The sequence below is a fragment of the Oryx dammah genome, unplaced genomic scaffold (genome assembly GCF_014754425.2).
Source record: "Oryx dammah isolate SB20612 unplaced genomic scaffold, SCBI_Odam_1.1 HiC_scaffold_26, whole genome shotgun sequence".
NCBI classification, from domain to species: Eukaryota; Metazoa; Chordata; class Mammalia; order Artiodactyla; family Bovidae; genus Oryx; species Oryx dammah.
Genome location: NW_024070210.1, coordinates 62,492,024 through 62,510,681, shown reverse-complemented (window position 1 = coordinate 62,510,681; position 18,658 = coordinate 62,492,024). Strand labels below are relative to the sequence as shown.

Below are 18,658 nucleotides of genomic sequence, written 5' to 3'. Positions count from 1 at the left end.
TGAATATCATTTAGGCAGGGAGCAAGAGGTGTTCAAGAGTTGGAGACGAGCCCAGAAGGTATGCTGTTTATCTTCCAGGAACATTTATTTTCTCCAAAACATATAACTTGAATTAATAAAGTGGATTTAGACGTGAATAAAGGAAACCAGTTATTGAAACTGAATAACTGTGACTCTCTAAGAATAACCGAAAGATCTGTGAATATGTCTCTTGGAGCAAGAAAAAGATTAGAGCACAAATAACTGCTTTTATCATATTGACAAGAAGCACAAGTCCAGATCCAACTGCAGAGCTGGTATCTGCCTGGAATTAGATCCTGAGGCTACTAGTAACTGTCTTTTGATGAGTACTTTAGAAATAGACAAAGTTCATTGGAATGATGAAAGAAGGTGATTTCTTAAGTAACACTTACATATGCAATGTAAAGTTATAAGACTTTGGTTATATCCTCTGGTCCTAAATGCAAAAAGAATCTGTAAAAAGACCTCTTTTGACTTTCTCAACTTACTGCTATGTCACAAAACATCCCTTGAGAAAAGACAATCAGTCAGGTTGTGGGCAATTATCTGTGGAAATTCTCACCTGATTACCTTAAGTCTTGTTTCTGGCATGTCTTTGGAACAAGTTTTATACTGTCCTCATCCATTAATCATCTCTTCAGGGTGATGGACAAAGGCCAGGTGCTTAAATAGACACTTGGGAGTGGGGGTGGGGTTGGGAGATGGCTTTGATTACACTGAATTTAAAAAGTCCTTTGATTCTTTCACAGATGGATTTTATTACTGCCCGTTATCTACTGAAAAAAAAATCCAACTGAACTAAGTGTTATACATTCTCTTAAGAACAGAAATACTAAACATGTAATATTCATATACAATAACGTGTTCAGTTCTATATTTGGGCTTCTTTGTTTTATTCTTTTCTGGTGTCAAAGAATATTATGAAGATTCTTTCCTCTCAGGAGAAGCTATTTGTGATTTCAAACTATTCCTTATCCTCTACAAACTGAATCTAATGCTGCTCAAAATAATATGAGGAAGCTGTGAGAAATAGTTTTGGAATATTGTGTTCTACCCTGTTATGCTGACATCTCTGTCTTCTCTCTATTCTACCCAGCAGTGACAGTATCATTTACAAAATGGTAATTCTCCAAAAATCTGCTTCACATCTTTCTGATTTCACTTTGTATATGTGACCTTTGTTACCAATAAACTGGGTCATTCAATATTCTTAATGCAACAGTCACTATCTCCTAAAGTAAGGGATATACATTTGGGCAAAGATAGTAGTGGTTATCCTGGGAAGGGGAACTGCTATGAAGATAACCAGTTTAGTGTCTTCTCCAAAGCATGTAATTTAGAGGTTAGGGGAAGGAAAACGTACACAGGATTCTTGAGGAGCAATTAAAGTTTTTAAAGAATTAGCACAACATGGATTAGAAAAAGTATTTAAACACCTCCTATTCCCAACCCTAGCTTATTTGTCAAATACTGTCCATTTTTTCAGTAATACTTTATTGAAGTATAATTTACATACAGCAAAATGCATGCATTTTAAGTGCAAATTTCATTGAGTCTAGAAATCTATATAACTGTATAATTGCCAATCAAGATACAGGGGATTTTCATCACTGCTGAAAGTTGTCTCGTACCCCTTTGTAAACAATCAACTGAACTTTCCAGCCCCAAAGAATGTAATTTCTAATACTAAAGGTTAGCTTTGTCTGTTCATGAAGTTCATATAAATGAATCATAAAGCATGCACTTTCTGTGTCTGGTTATGTTTATTCAATATATTGTTTTTGAAATCCATTCATTCATGTATTGTGTATCAATTTTTCTCTCAGTTTTTACGAATTAGTAAAGTTTTGCTATATGAGTAAATTAGATCACAAGTTGTTTATCCAATAAGCTGTTGATGGATATTTGGTTTGTTTCTAGTTAGACACTATTACAAATAAAGCTGCTATTAAAGTTTGAGTATAAATCTCTGTATAGACATTTACCTTTCACATCTGTTGAGTAATCATCTACGACCAGAATTGCTGGATCACTCGGTCAGTACAAATTTAAGTTCGTGAGAGACTGACAAGCTATTTTAAAAAGAGAAATCCCATTTTACACTCCTTGGTAATAGTGTGTGATAATTCCACTGACTATGATATTCTCACCTACAGTTGCTATTGTTAGTCTTTTTAACTTCAGTCATTATAATGTGTACATAGTGCTATCTCATTGTGTTTTAAATTTCATTTCTCTGGTAACAAATGATGCCTACCACTTTTAATACAAATGTTAGTTAATTGTATGCTCCTTTGTGCAATGTATATTCAAATATCTTACCAAATTTAATTGGATGGTTTGTCTTATTATTGAGTTTTAAGAATTATTTATATACTCTGGATAAGAACCTTTTGTCACATACATGTATTTTAAATGTTCTTTTCTCCAGCTTCTGGCTTGCTTTTCCCTTTTTTTTTTTTTTTGTTTCTTTAGACCAATAACTTGAAAATTTATTGGAGTATAGCTGATTTATGATGTTGTATTAGACTCAATTATACACATACAGATATCCACTTATTTTTAGATTCTTTTTCTATGTAGGTCATTACAGAGTTATTGAGTAGAGTTTTCTGTGCAATACAGTAGTATATATATATGGCTGAATACTACTTTACCACAAAAAATGATTTAAATAATGCTATTTGCAGCAAAATGGATGGACCTAGAGACTGTCATGCTGAGTGAAGTCAGACAAAGAAAGACAAATATCATATGGTATTGTGTCTATATGGAAGCTTTTCCTTTTATATGATGTATATGAAGAGCAGAAAGACTGTAGTTTGAATGATGTTTGTATTGCTATTATTATTTATATTATTTTTAATTGATCAATGATATTTTGGTTTACTTTCTATTCCAAATTTGCCTAGATCTTCTCTTAAGTTTTCTTTTGTATGGCAAAACCAATACAATATTGTAAAGTAATTAGCCTCCAATTAAAATAAATAAATTTATATTTAAAAAGTTTTCTTTTAGAATTTTACAACTTTAGCTCTCTGTGTTTATAGCACAGTCAATTTTAAATTAATCTTGTTGGTAGTGTGAGGTATTGTTTAAAATTTATTTCTTTAATATGAATATCCAGTTGTTCTAGCAGAATGTATTCAGTAGACTAGCCTTTCCTAATGGATTACACAGGCTACTTTGAAAAAGTCAACTGATCATATGTGTATTATATCTGAAGGTCTATTATAACCATATCATAACTATGAAGGTCTATTCCTAGATTCTTTATCCCATCTCAATGATCCATGTGTTTATACAAAAAACACACTATTGTGACTTTACAGTAAGACTTGAAACTGTGTAATTTAAGTCGTCTAACTTTGTTCTTTTTCCAATAGGTCAATGTGGAGGGAATAAATATGAAAACAATATTGATTTTTTCCAAAACATGAATTAGGGATATTTCTCCACTTATTTAGGCTCCTTTCCCTCTGTAATTTGGGGGTAGTTTTTAGTGTATCTCTTGTGTATATTTTAAGGCTTCTCTGGTGGTGCAGAGATTAAAGCATCTGCCTGCAATGTGGGAGATCTGGGTTTGATCCCTGGGTCGGGAAGATCCCCTGGAGAAGGAAATGGCAACCCACTCTAGTATTCTTGCCTGGAGAATCCATGGACGGAGGAGCCTGGTGGGCTACAGTCCACAGGTCGCAAAGAGTCGGACACGACTGAGCGACTTCACTTTCACTTTCACTTTGTGTATATTTTATTAAATTTATTCACACTTTGATGTCATTGGAAATGGTATATTTACATTTGGATTTTAGTTTCGAATTTTTGTAGATATTATGTGGAAATATTGATTTTACATACTAATTTTGTATCCTATGCTTTTGCTAAATTATCTTAATTCAAGTAGATTTTCTCATAGACACTTGAGCATTGTCTACAAAAACAATCAGATAGTCTGTGAAGTAATTTTACTTCTTTTCTGCTTTTTATGCATATCATTTACTTTCCTTGAATTACAGTAGTGGTAAGGACCTGCAGTACAATATGTGTGACTAATGAGAATGGATACTGTTTCCTAGTTCCCAGTTTTGGAAGTGAACTGTTTGATCAGTGTATCATCTATCTTGGTGAGCACTCCATGTCGCTAAGTCACGTCTGACTCTTTTTGATCCCATGAACTGCAGCACATCAGGCTTCCTTATCCTTCACTATCTGCCAGAGTTTGCTCAAACTCATGTCCATTGAGTAGGTGATGCCATCCAACCACCTCATCCTCAGTTGCCCCTTTCCTTCTGCCCTCAATCTTTCCTAGCATCAAGATCTTTTCCAATGAGTTGGCTCTTCACATCAAGTGGCCAAACTATTCGAACTTCAGCATCAGCATCAGACCTTCCAATGAAAGTTCAAGGGTGATCTCTTTTAGGATTAACTGGTTTGATCTCCTTGTGTCTGACCAAAGGACTCTCAAAAGTCTTCTCCAGCACAATTTGAAAGCCTAGTTCTTCAGCACTCAGCCTTCTTTATGGTCCAACTCTCATATCCATACATGACTACCAGAAAAATCATAGCCTTGACTTTATGGACATTTGTTGGCAAACTGATGTCTCTTCTTTTTAATATGCTATATAGGTTTGCCATAGCTTTTCTTCCAAGGAGGAAGTGTCTTTTAATTTCATGTCTGCAGTCACCATCCTCAGTGATTTTGTAACCCAAGAAAACAAAGTCTGCCGTTATTTCCATTGTTTTCCCATCTATTTGTCATTAAGTGATGGGATCAGATACCATGGTTTTAATTTCTTAAATGTTGTGTTTTAGTTTCTTTTCTTTTCTTTTCTTTTTTTTTTTTTTTAGTTTCTTCCATACAAACCTTAATAAAATTTTTTTTGGAAGCCTCTATATGGCAAAAACTATGCAACTTTAACTTACTGGTTCCATTTACAGTCAATATGGTATCACTTAACATATCACACTTCATATTTCATGCTTCTCTGAGGTCCCATTGGCTTCTCAGTTCCCACTTCACAACTAATATAAACTTAGAACAATGTAACTCAAATTAACCTCATCATTTATGCTATTGTTGTAATATTTCAGTTGGAAAGATATTATAAACCCAAACTTATAATGTTGTTGTTTTTGCTTCAAACCAAGCATTGACAGACTTTTCCTCAATGAGCTATATGGTAAATATCTTAGGCTATGAGTCTTGTGGTTGCTGTTACAACTACTCACCTCTCCTGTTGTAGCATGAATGGAGTCACAGACAATATATAAGCAAATGAATAAAGCTATGTTCCAGTTAACCTTTATTTATAAAAACAGTTGTCAGGTCCCCAGCTGTAATATTCTGACCATTTCTTGTGCAGCTGTTTGTTAAGGAAATTACAAAAACAAAAAACCAAACACAGTCTTTTATCTTTACCTACCTATTTACTGGATCTGAACATCATTCCATTTTTTACCTAGCTTTATTGAGGTATAATTGGTATATAAAACAACTGCACATAATTAACATAATACAATTTGGTAAATTTAGACTTATGTACATCTCGTGTTGCTATCACCACAATCCAGGTAATAAACAAAAGTTTCCTTGTGTTCATGTATGTGTGTGTGTGTGTGTGTGTGTGTGTGTAAGGGCCTAGAAATAAACTTACTCATATGTGCTCAACTGGTCTTCATCAAGGGTACCAACAATATACAATGGAGAAAGCACAGTCTTTCGAAAAAATGATGTTGAAAAAACTAGATATCTGCATTCAAGAATGATATTGGACCCTTGTCAAAATGAATGAAATTGGATCCTTGCCTTTCTTTCAGTACACACAAAATTTAACTCATAATAAATTAAAGATTTGAACATAATATCTGAAAACATAAAACTCACAGAAGAAAACAGAGGGAAAAAGATTCTTTATTTCTCTGTGTTCTCCTGGTTTCCACTGATAACTTTCCTTTTAGTGTGAAGAATATACTTTGGCATATTTTGTGGTGCACTTTTATTGACTTACTAATTCTCTAGCTTTTATTTTACAGAAAAAAATTATTTAACTATTTTCAAAGCATGTTTTCACTGGAAATAAAATTATGAACTGACAGTATTTCAAAGAGTTTAAAGGTTTAAATTGTTTCATTGTCCTCTAGCCAACATTGTTCCTAACAAGAGGGTAACTATTATGCATATCTTCAAAATATCAGTTTTATTCTGGCTGCTTTGAAATTTTTCTGTCTTTGATTTTCTGCAATTGGATTATGATGTGCTTAGAACTGATTTTATTTACATTTTTTCTTGCTTTGTGTTCCATGATATACTTGAAATCTATGGGTTTGAAAAAAATTTTTTTTGGTCCCACTCTCAATCTCTTCTAGAACTTCAATTGCAATTATCTCAGACCATTTTTTATTATTTCCCATGGCCTTAGGTCTCTTTTCTTTCTTCAGTCATTTTTCTGTCTATAAGATTGTCTCAGCTCATTTAATTTGCCTTCAGTTTTACTGACCCTTCTACCTTTCCCAATATGTTGTTTATTCCATCTATGTACATTTTTGCATTTCTATTTTAGTTAAAGAATTTGCATTTATTTTTAGAGGACTTTTTCCCTCTGCTGAAATTTCTTATCCACTTGCTCATAAATACTGCATTTATCTTTAAATCTTTGAACATATTTTCCTTTAATACTTAGATATTATTGTAATAGCTAGGTTTTGATATATGCATCTGGGCTAGCTCAGGGTTAGTTTTTAAAGACCACTGTTATTCTTGACCATGGACAATATTTTCCTATTTTCTTTGCATGTCAGATAACTTTTATTATTTATTGAGCAATTTTAGTAATTATTACCACATTCAGTTCAGTTCAGTTCAGTCGCTCAGTCGTGTCCGATTCTTTGCGACCCCATGAATCACAGCACTCCAGGCCTCCCTGTCCATCAACAACTCCCAGAGTTCACTCAGACGCACGTCCATCGAGTCGGTGATGCCATCCAGCCATCTCATCTTCTGTCATCCCCTTCTCCTCCTGCCCCCAATCCCTCCCAGCATCAGAGTCTTTTCCAAGGAGTCAACTCTTTGCATGAGGTGGCCAAAGTACTGGAGTTTCAGCTTTAGCATCATTCCTTCCAAAGAAATCCCAGGGCTGATCTCCTTCAGAATGGACTGGTTGAATCTCCTTGCAGTCCAAGGGACTCTCAAGAGTCTTCTCCAACACCACAGTTCAAAAGCATCAATTCTTCGGTGCTCAGCTTTCTTCACAGTCCAACTCTCTCATCCATACATGACCACTGGAAAAACCATAGCCTTGACTAGATGGACTTTTGTTGGCAAAGTAATGTCTCTGCTTTTGAATATGCTATCTAGGTTGGTCATAACTTTTTTTCCAAGGAGTAAGGGTCTTTTAATTTCATTATTTCTTGTAATGTATGCTATAAATACAGATAACTGGACTATGCCCTTTACTTCTGAAGAATGCCAATGTTTATTCTAGTAAGTAAATCAGTTACCTGCTGACCACCTTACACTTTTGTATTCTGCCTTTTTATATTTTATTTGGATAAGCTGCACAGAGAATGTAGAGTCTTGCTCATCTATATTGGTGGAACTCTACTTCCAAATTCTACTTCCTTATGAATCTTATCAGGGCTTGGAGTTTGTCTTTGTTCAGGAGTATATAGAATAAGCCTTTACTCTTAAGCATGGTCCTTATTCCTAAGGCTTAATCATTCTGATATCCCAGCAGGAAGTTTGGAATTTTAAGAAGGTATATACTCTTTTACGAGCTGAAAACTCTAGCTTTCTCCAGCACTTCTTGAACTCTATGTCACTTCATGGCAAATGATGGGGAAACAATGGAAATAGCGAGAGGCTTTATTTTTGGGGGCTCCAAAATCACTGCAGATGGTGACTGCAGCCATGAAATTAAAAGACACTTGCTCCTTGGAAGAATAACTATGACTAACCTATACAGCATATTAAAAAGCAGAGATGTTACTTTGTAGACAAAGGTCTGTCTAGTCAAATTTGTGGTTTTTCCAGTAGTCATGTATGGATGTGAGAGTCAGACTATAAAGAAAGCTGAGCACTGAAGTACTGATGCTTTTGAACTATGGTGTTGGAGAAGACTCTTGAGATTCTCTTGAGCTTCAAGGAGATCAAACTCGTCAATCTTAAAAGAAATCAATCCTGAATATTTATTGGAAAGACTGATGCTGAAGCTGAAACTCCAATACTTTGGCAACCTGATGCAAAGAGCTGACTCATTAGAAAAGACCCTGATGCTGGGAAGGATTGAAGGTAAGCGGAGAAGGGGATGATAGAGGATGAGATGGTTGGATGGCATCACCGACTCAATGAACATGAATTTGAGCAAGCTCTGGGAGTTGGTGATGGATAGGGAATCTTGGCATGCTGCAGTCCATAGGGTGACAAAGAGTTGGACATGACTGAGTGACTGAACTGAACTGATCACTTTTCTGCCCCGAACCTGAAAGAGCAGAATGTGCTAAATCTCAATGGTTTCACTTTATTTATGCAGCCCAATTCTCAGGAGAGGACTAGAATGAAATCAACAGAAATTCCTATGACCTTTTCTTTAATCAGCATTTTCTGCTCTGGTGTCTAAAATAATGTATAAGTTAGAGAGAAAAGTGAAAGTGAAGTTGCTCAGTCGTGTCTGACCCATGGACTGTAGCCTACCAGGTTCTTCCTTCCATGGGATTTTCCAGGCAAGAATACTGGAGTGGGGTGCCATTTCCTTTTCCAGGAGATCTTCCCAACCTAGGGATTGAACCCAGGCCTCCCACATTGTAGGCAGACACTTTACCATTTGAGCCACCAGGGAAGTTAGATTCAATATTAAAGTAAAGAGTTTGGTAAAATGTTTGCTAAATGATTGTACTAATTTCCTTACCTAATATTTACATTTTTATTTCTACCTTTTCAGAGTTAGCATATACTCACCTATATTTTGGGGCTTCTCCAGTAGCTCAGTGGTAAAAAATGTGCCTTGCAATGCAGGAGACTTGGGATTGATCCCTGTCTTGGGAAGATCCCTAGAGGAGGGCATGGCAACCCACTCCAGTACTCTTGCCTAGAGAATTCCAAGGACAGAGGAGCCTGGTGGGCTACAGTCCATAGGGTTGCATTGAGTTGGACATGACTAGAACAGTTAAGCAGTGGCAGGACCTACATTTGATCTGGCTTAATTATCCAAAAATTCAACTCCTTTAGAGTCACTTATAAATAAGTGTGTCACAAAGAACTTGATTTGCAGTCAGAAGATACACATTTTATTTTTGGTTTCCTTAACCTCTATTAGCTTACCCATCATAGAAAGGTGACACCACTTCTACAGACATAGCAGAATTGTCTGAATAAAAAGAAATATTAGTGGGATCAGTTTATACAACATAGAATACATTGAGTTGTTACCACATATAATGAATTTTCTGCTCTACATTTCTCACACAATTGTAATTCATAAGACTGACAAAAACACTGGGATCCATTAGACTATATGTTATCATCATAAGTAAATTCTAATAAATTTAACACAATTCTAGCCCCCCAAATATTTGATTTGACATTAATGTTTTTTGCCTCAGAGTTATCATGGGGAGTTTTATTATATACTTTTGCATCAGTTCATTTGCTCTTATTTCTGGTAGTTCTAATGATTTTTCCATAGTGTTGGGCTGTTCATGTTTAGACTTAACAAACAAGTATTCAGCTGAATAATGCAAACATATACATTGCAAGAAAATAAAATATATTTTCTATCTCATTACTATATAACTCAATCTGACTTTAGAAAACAAGAATAAAACATTTTGATTTGGAGTCAAATGTGATTTGGTTGTTATTTCATCCTTTTAATTATTTAGAACTAAATAATGCTAAAAATAATCCAACATCCTGTCTTAGGCACATTACAGTTCTCATTCATTCTGGATTTCTTTACATTCAGAGTGATAGTATGTACTTCCTTTCAAAGAAATGTCTCACTCTTGCTTTATTTTTCTTTAGGATCTATTTAATTTTTTATTTGTCTGATCTGTTGGTGCTGAATACGGAGAAAAGAGTAATCCCAAAATGTCAATCTGAATATTGTAATATATCAATTGAAAATTAGAGGATGAACAATCCCACTACAATATACTTCCAAATTAGAGGTGAAAGCAACAATCACAAGCAAATTTTTGTTGGTAAAACCCTATTTGCCATGTTTATTGACAAGGGAATAAACAATGAGAGATTTCTTTAAATATTGCCATAGATAAAGCAGTTTGATACATAGGTTGTGTTTAGAGTATTCTTAGCAGACAGAAAAGTTGATATTATGTGACAAACTGAACCTAAGGGGACTCCAGTGATTTCTACTTCTGCTTTTCATATCTTTGTATATAATATGCTCCTTTTGAGTGTGGCAAATAATTTTGATGAGATGTTCCTTTGGTAATTAGGTTATGTTATATAAGATTCTGGGGTTCCCCAGGTGATTTAGTGGTAAAGAGTTCGCCTGCCAATGCAAGAGATACAGGGGAAGTGGGTTCGATCCCTGGACCCCTAGGTCAGGAAGATCCCCTAGAGGAGGAACTGGCAACCCACTACTGTATTCTTATCTGGAAAATCCCATGGACAGAGAAACCTGGCAGGTTACACCATAGGGTCATAAAGAGCTGTGCTCTACATGACTAAGCATGTAGGAACACATTTAAGATTCCATCTTAACAGACTAGAGCTAGAGATTCTTCTTCACAGCTTGATAATTGAAGTAGCCATGCTGGAAAAGCCCACATGACAAAGAATTACAGGTGACCTCTAGGACCTGCAGAAATCTTCTAATATGTAAGAGTGGTCTTCACTCTGCAACCAGCAAAATCCTAGGGTCTTCTACCATGCAACCTTTAGAGTGTTAAATCCTTTACTAACTCCTTGGAAGAAAAGTTATGACCAACCTAGATAGTATATTCAAAAGCAGAGACATTACTTTGCCAACTAAGGTCCATTTAGTCAAGGCTATGGTTTTTCCTATGGTCATGTATGGATGTGAGAGTTGGACTGTGAAGAAGGCTGAGCGCCGAAGAATTGATGCTTTTGAACTGTGGTGTTGGAGAAGACTCTTGAGAGTCCCTTGGACTGCAAGGAGATCCAACCAGTCCATTCTGAAGGAGATCAGCCCTGGGATTTCTTTGGAAGGAATGATGCTGAAGCTGAAACTCCAGTACTCTGGCCACCTCATGCGAAGAGTTGACTCCTTGGAAAAGACTCTGATGCTGGGAGGGATTGGTGGCAGGAGGAGAAGGGGACGACAAAGGATGAGATGGCTGGATGGCATCCCGGACTCGATGGACGTGCGTCTGAGTGAACTCTGGGAGTTGTTGATGGACAGGGAGGCCTGGCGTGCTGCGATTCATGGGGTCGCAAAGAGTCGGACACGACTGAGAGACTGAACTGAACTGAACTGGACTGAACCTTAATAAGTCTGGAAGTGATTCAACTTCTTACATGAGTTGAACCTCCTGATAAGAAAATTTCACAAACATCTGATTGCAGTCTTGTGAGATCCAGAAGACAGGATCTAGCTAAGTGATGCCTGTACTCCTGACCCATAGAAATTTTGAGATATAAATATATGCTGTTTAAAGATGCTAAGTTTGTACTAATTGATTATACTGTAATAAGTAACTAACATGGTATCCTCAATTACATTGTTTACCAGTAAAAACTCTGTTGTTCAGTTGCTTTGTCATGCACGACTTCTTTGTCAACCCGTGGACTGCAGTACACCAGACGTCTCTGTCCTTCACCATCTCCCAGAGCTTAAAAACTCTCAAGAATCTGTATTAAACCAATTAAAAACATATTCTAAACCTGAATGACCATGGCCCCTGAGAGATGATTCTGATGATCAATAATGGTGTTAAGTATTACAGAGATAAAACCAGAGATCCTAAAGTTTCCTTGTCAAGCTCAATTTTATTTCATGAAACAGTTTCAATAAAGGCAAGTTAAAAAAATATATATATATATACATATATCATGTATATATGTGTGTGTGTGCGTGTTACCTAATCTTCCTAGAATAAAATCTATACTCACAGTTTTTATAGCAGTTATCATACTATGATTAAGTTGCCTCCAGTGAGTGAAGAAGAACTAAAGAGCCTCTTGATGAAAGTGAAAGAGGAGAGTGAAAAAGTTGGCTTAAAGCTCAACATTCAGAAAACTAAGATCATGGCATCCAGTCCCATCACTTCATGGCAAATAGATGGGGAAACAGTGGAAACAATGTCTTACTTTATTTTTCTGACCAACTTAGACAGCATATTAAAAAGCAAAGACATTACTTTGCCAACAAAGGTCCGTCTAGTCAAGGGTTTTTCCAGTGGTCATGTATGGATGTGAGAGTTGGACTATAAAGAAAGCTGAGTGCCGAAGAATTGATGGTTTTGAACTGTGGTGTTGGAGAAGACTCTTGAGAGTGCCTTGGACTGCAAGGAGATCCAACCAGTCCAACCTAAAGGAAATCAGTCCTGGGTATTCACTGGGAGGACTGATGTTGAAGCTGAAACTCCAATCCTTTGGCCACCTAATGCAAAGAGCTGACTCACTGGAAAAGACCCTGATGCTGGGAAAGATTGAGGGCAGGAGGAGAAGGGAATGACAGAGGATGAGATGGTTGGATGGCATCACCAACTCAATGGACATGGGTTTGGGTGGACTCTGGGAGCTGGTGATGGACAGAGAGGCCTGGGGTGCTACGGTTCATGGGGTCATAAAGAGTTGGACATGACTGAGCAACTGAACTGAACTGAACTGAATGAGATGCAATGGAGAAGAAAATGGCAATCCATTCCAGTATTCTTGCCTGGAGAATCCCATGCACAGAGGAGCCTCGTGGGCTACAGTCAATGGGTCACAAAGAGTCAGACACGACTGAGCAACTGAACAATGAAATGTAAGCAGAAAAGATAAATATAATAATAATAAAAATAAAACACTACTGGGTAGCATCATTAAAAAGAGGGAGAAAAAAGAAGGAATATGCTGAGATGTAGAAGCATATTCTACATGCTAGAAGATGCTAGTAGAAGATGTAGCCACTTAAGTAGCTGTTAAAGCTATGAGATGTGCCATCTACAGATGATGGTCAAGTAGAAAGATGGAAGAAACCTGGACCCCTGAGGACTTTGTGGGACATAGCTACTACATTAGTTTCTGAAATAATACTTCAAGGTTTTAACCTTAATGAAATAATTTTCTATTCTGTTTAAATCTTGGTTTCATTATTCAGTCCCTAAGTCTGACTCTTTGTGACCTCAAAGACTGCAGCACACCAGCCTCCTCTGTCCTTTACTATCTCCTGGAGTTTGCTCACATTCATGTCCATTCGGTTGGTGATGCCATACTCGGAGTTTTACAGATACTTTCAGATACTCAATAAATATTAACATATATAATTTAATTGTAAATTATAAAATAATATATTATTACAGCCTACTTTTCTATATTTGGCTGAAGAGCAAAGGTCAATATAATCCTTTTAAAGGTACAAACAAGAGTCATCACAACTCTAGTAGAGGAATACACAAAGAGCTAGTATTTTAGAATAAAGTATCATGTGAACAAAGGCACAGAGTCCTGAAATTATGTAACTTAGCAGATGGCAGCAGAATCTAGTTTAACTGGAGTTTAAAGTAATTGATAGGATTGAAGGAGAAATGATAAACTTTTTAAAGGATATTAATGAATGGTTTAAAGATCCATGAAAATGAGTTTGCATTTCACCTACAAGCCACAAACATTTATCACTAAGAATAAGATCTATTTTCTGGAAAAATAAAGCCCAGTAGTATAGAAAATAGATTGAAAGAGATAAAGATTAAAAATTCAGCTAGCAGTTAAAATATATAGAGAGGACATAATATCTTAGATAAGAGAATATAAGGCTAACAGGAGCAATAGGGTTAAAAAGAAAATGGTGGCTACAGAGTACTATGCAAATATAAAAATGACCACTCAGAAATATACATGTTAGGGGAAAGATTTTGAGAAGAGGATATTCATTGTTTTACTTCTGATATAATCTAGTACCTGACAGTCAGTAGGTACATAGTAAATAACTTAAATATTTGTCAGATTGCAAAGAAATTCAGTAGGGACAATAATGGTTGTTTCATGCTAAATTATAATTTGTAGTTATGCAATAAAAATTTTAGTAGTATACCTAATGTTACCTGTTGAAAAGAACACCACTGTTTTAGTATTTTTCATTTAATAGAATTTAAAACTGTCTTCATTGATTGAATCTTAAATGATTCACAAGTTTCAGCATATGTAACTGTGTATATATACCCTCTGGAAGTTATAAAGACATTCTGTTTTTGCTCCTGGGCTATAATTGACAACCATGTTATTCTGCTTTTACTTTAACTGTCTTAAAATATAGTTTAATAAGTACCCATGTATATACTGTTACATGAAAGCTTCCACATTTTATTCAAGTAACTAATTAAAAGAAGTAAACAGAAAAATTCGATTCATTTCCTTGTCCAATCTGCTTTTAAGTCTTAATTTACTAACATCCATAAAATTTCAATAGATACATATTGTCAGAAACAAATTTGTTAAAGGAAAGAAATATGCTTATGGGATAGTTTAGAACTACCATCTCAATCACTAAATAATTTAAAAGACATAGGTAATTTAAAATTTTATAAATCAATTGTTGTCATTATTGTTTAGTTACTAAGTTATGTCCGATTCTTTGCAACCCCATGAACTGTAGCCTGTCAGTCTCCTTTATTCATGGAATGTCCCAGGCAAGAATACTGGAATGGGTTGCTATGCATTTTAATTCAGGTAGCCTAGTTTTTCATATTCAAGGAAGTCAAAGTGCATCTTCATTAAACCTGGGCATTTCAACAGAATCTGCCAACAGATTCTCTCTCATCTGTTATCCTATGTAATCAAGCAGCTGCAGACATCTTATCTTCACTTTATTATATAATAGGCATAACATTTCAATCTTGAAGCATCCCTTAGGGGTCTTTACCAAGGTATAGCTTAAACCAACATCAGTGACAGATGCAGGGGGCGATGCAACCTCCCAAGGTGCTTTTCCTCCCAGGCTTTAGCAGTTATAGCCTTGTTTCAGTTAGCTCTTTAGGAGGTAAAAGCAACTACTGTTTATAACTTTTCTGAGCTGTGAGAAGTTTCTATGCCTATTGTGCAGGGGTTTAGCTTGAGTAAGGTATCAGAGTTGAGGATATCTGGCAAAGCAGTTCTATTTAACTTGAAGCATTTTAAAGAAAGGAGTTTATCGAAACTCTGGTTTAACTGCATCCCTGCCTCTGTACTCACATTGCTTTCTCCTCTGCCTTACTTTTAAGGTACACATTATTGCATTTAAGACCAACATCAACCATCCAGGAAAAGCTGCTTGTCTCAAAATCCTTAAATTAATCATGCATTACCATGTAAAGTGATATTCACAGGTTTTAGGGATTAGGACATAGATTTACCTTCTTGAGGGACACTATTTGGGCTTCCTAGCTGGCACTAGTGGTAAAGAACCCGCTTGGCAATGCAGGAGACATAAGAGACATGGGTTTGATTCCTGGGTCAGGAAGATCCCATGGAAGAAGGCATGGTAACCCATTGTAGTATTCTTGCCTGGAGAATCCCACAGATAGAGGAGCCAGGTAGGCTACAGTCCATTGGTCACAAAGAGTCTGATACAACTGAAGCAACTGAGCACACACACAGGACACTATTCAGCCCACTACATATTTTCACCTTGAACTATCCTTTTATCCTCATTTTTTCCTAATAAAGAAATGATATTCAGTAGGAGTCCTTCCATCTAATCATTCATCTTGGCCATCTGGTTCATCATCCTAGATTTCCTGGTTTTCTTTTCTGGATCAAGCGGTGTGCCAGGATCTAACCTAGCATGTTATTCACTTATATCTATAATATAAAGAATGTGCCTACATATTTTGGAGTATTTAAAACATTTTTTTCCAGATGTTAGTTTGGAGCATTTGGACCTGTGAGAAAGTGAAATCCATGCTCCAGTGGAGTGACATGCTGAATAGTACAGAACTATTTATTAATATAAAAATACTTATGTCTATGTATTTATACATATATACTTGGAATTTCACATTTAAAAGTGGATTTATTCTAATAAATTACAATTCCACATTTATTTCTAGAACTTGTAAAAATTCTCTAATAGAAAAATATGATAAAATGGTGTTTGGGTTATTGGTATAGATCATAAAGGCTTAAACCACAAAAACAAACAAACACTAGGCTTAAGTTCACTATAACAATACTAGAAAATAAATGAACTACACAGTACTTTGTAATATTATAATTAATATTTCCTAACATAGATGGTAGATTACAAGCTAGGCTGGCCATTCTTCCTAAAATACCTTTGCTTACTTTCTTGTTTTCCTTTCCAGGAAAATACTCTCACACCCCGTCTGACTTCTCGGTAAAGAAAACCCTCCTCTCCTACCCCTGAACACTGACACACATCACATACTCATGATATATATGAAGACAACAGGCCTGAACTTTTGAGCTTTCCCAGGAACTAAAATAAATATAGACATGCGGCTGCCATTGCCTTTGTGTTCAGTTCTATACATTTCGATGCACAGTCAGATCAAATCCACTTTCAGGTGACTACATGATATTCACGACAAGCAAGTGGAAGCCTGTTCTTAAATTTGGTAAAATAGTTCTAATGATAAAATTTTAAATGTTTCTTAGTTAATCTGGGCCTCAAGGAAGGAAAGAGAATTGTCTTCAATGATTGGTTTTTTGGGTAAAGAACATATGCACAGGAATGTATGCAGCCTTGCATATGTTATATTTCCTAGTTCTCTTCTGCATAGCTTCAAAGAGTTTGGAATTGTGGGGAATTACTACCAATTCTATATTATATACTAATTCATGGTACTACTAATTATGCCATGCTTTAGTAGAAAAAGCAAAAGGCCTTTCAAAGTTTCTTCCAGATGTCTGATTCTACGGATGCATTAATTTCTTTATATATTTTCTGGAATTATACTGTATTTGGGATTCAATAATTTCATCTTCTCTTATTCAAAACTTTGTTAGATTTTATGTGGAGATCTTGAAAAAAATGAAGCTGACCTGAAGACTGAAAAATGTACACTGGAAACAAATTAATGCCTGGGGTTATTTTCTCTCCCTCCATGGGGCAATCCACAACAGGTTTATTCCTTTCTGCAGCTATTGAACTCTACTTACTGCTCCCCATGAATCTGGGATGGGAGAATGGAGCTAGTGTTTCTTCCAGTCTCAGCTTGTCTTCTAGCTCAAGAAATAGGATTTGGATCATATAATAAAGAACAAATGAAAATCTCACAGAGGTGAATAATCTAATATAGTCCAAGTTAGAAAACAGTGTCACCAAAGAAAAGCAGAATGTGTATAAAGTCAAAAGGACTGGAGAAAGGAGTTTAGTTAATTTTATGGGGTATTTTTATTTTGGAGGGATAATGAAAGAAAGTAAAGTGTTCCATTTGTACCAATATGTGAAAAATAATTGCTTTTGAAGATTCTTATTTTTTGGAATTTATATATATATATATATACAAATAAGGAATGAAAGTATATCATGCCATTTAAATTACCTCTAGAGTAATACATTACATTCTTTTACCTTTTTAAATATTCCCAGGGATAAAAATTAGATTATCATGTAAGTATCAGTCCTAGAGATTTTTTTATTTTAACAATTCACTTGAAGAATTACAGTAGAAAAGACTTAAGTTCAACTGAATGTTAATAAAAGAGATTGCAAAACCAAGAGGTGGTAAGATCCAGTGGAGACGATGTCTTCATATTCTTTGCTTAGTCAATTATATTTTACCTATTAATGCCTAATATCCTATTTCAGGAAGTTAAATGTCCCAAGGCAATCCATATTAGAGAATTCTCTTATGAGTAAGAACTTATTAATAAGAATTTATATTACCAATGAACAAGATTTAATTAAGTTTGAAACATTTTAATCATAATTTTTGTGATTGCTCTACATATAACATCCAGTTTCTTCTTTTAGTAGCAGAAACACTGTAACTATTACAACAAACTTTATCTAGAATAAAATAATAATGTAAAGGAGTATATTCTTTTAAGATATGCCTAAACCCTAGCTCAAAAATAAAAGATTTAGATTACAAAAATAATTTAAATAAATATATATATATATAATTTAACACAGATTTACTATCTCTTTAAATACAGTAAAATATAATGACATCAAAGGTGGTAATTTTCTCAATTCATTATATGCCAAATACAACTATATTTATTTCCCTTTGAATATCTGTGATCCAATTGTAAGCCAATGATAAAATGTACATTCACCACACACTGAGTTAATAAATAAACAAGAAAAAGAAAGCACTCTTAAAACCATCAAAGATAATGGATTGCAAGAGCTTTTAGACTTGCAGAAAAAAATACACGTTAATATTTGCAATTTGATCTAAAAAAAAATGCTGGTTAAGATTTGTCACTTTATTACTGTGATACTCAAAATAACCAACCTCATCACCAAATCTATTCAAATTCACATAAGCTTCTGTCCTA

General features: G+C 35.2%; 1 protein-coding gene across 1 annotated transcript in view; it reads right to left on the bottom strand.

Annotated features, from left to right (window-relative positions):
- MDGA2 (MAM domain containing glycosylphosphatidylinositol anchor 2) overlaps positions 1 to 18,658 on the bottom strand; it is a 915,731-nt gene that overhangs the window by 119,310 nt on the left and 777,763 nt on the right. The gene's annotated exons all lie outside the window — the stretch shown is intronic.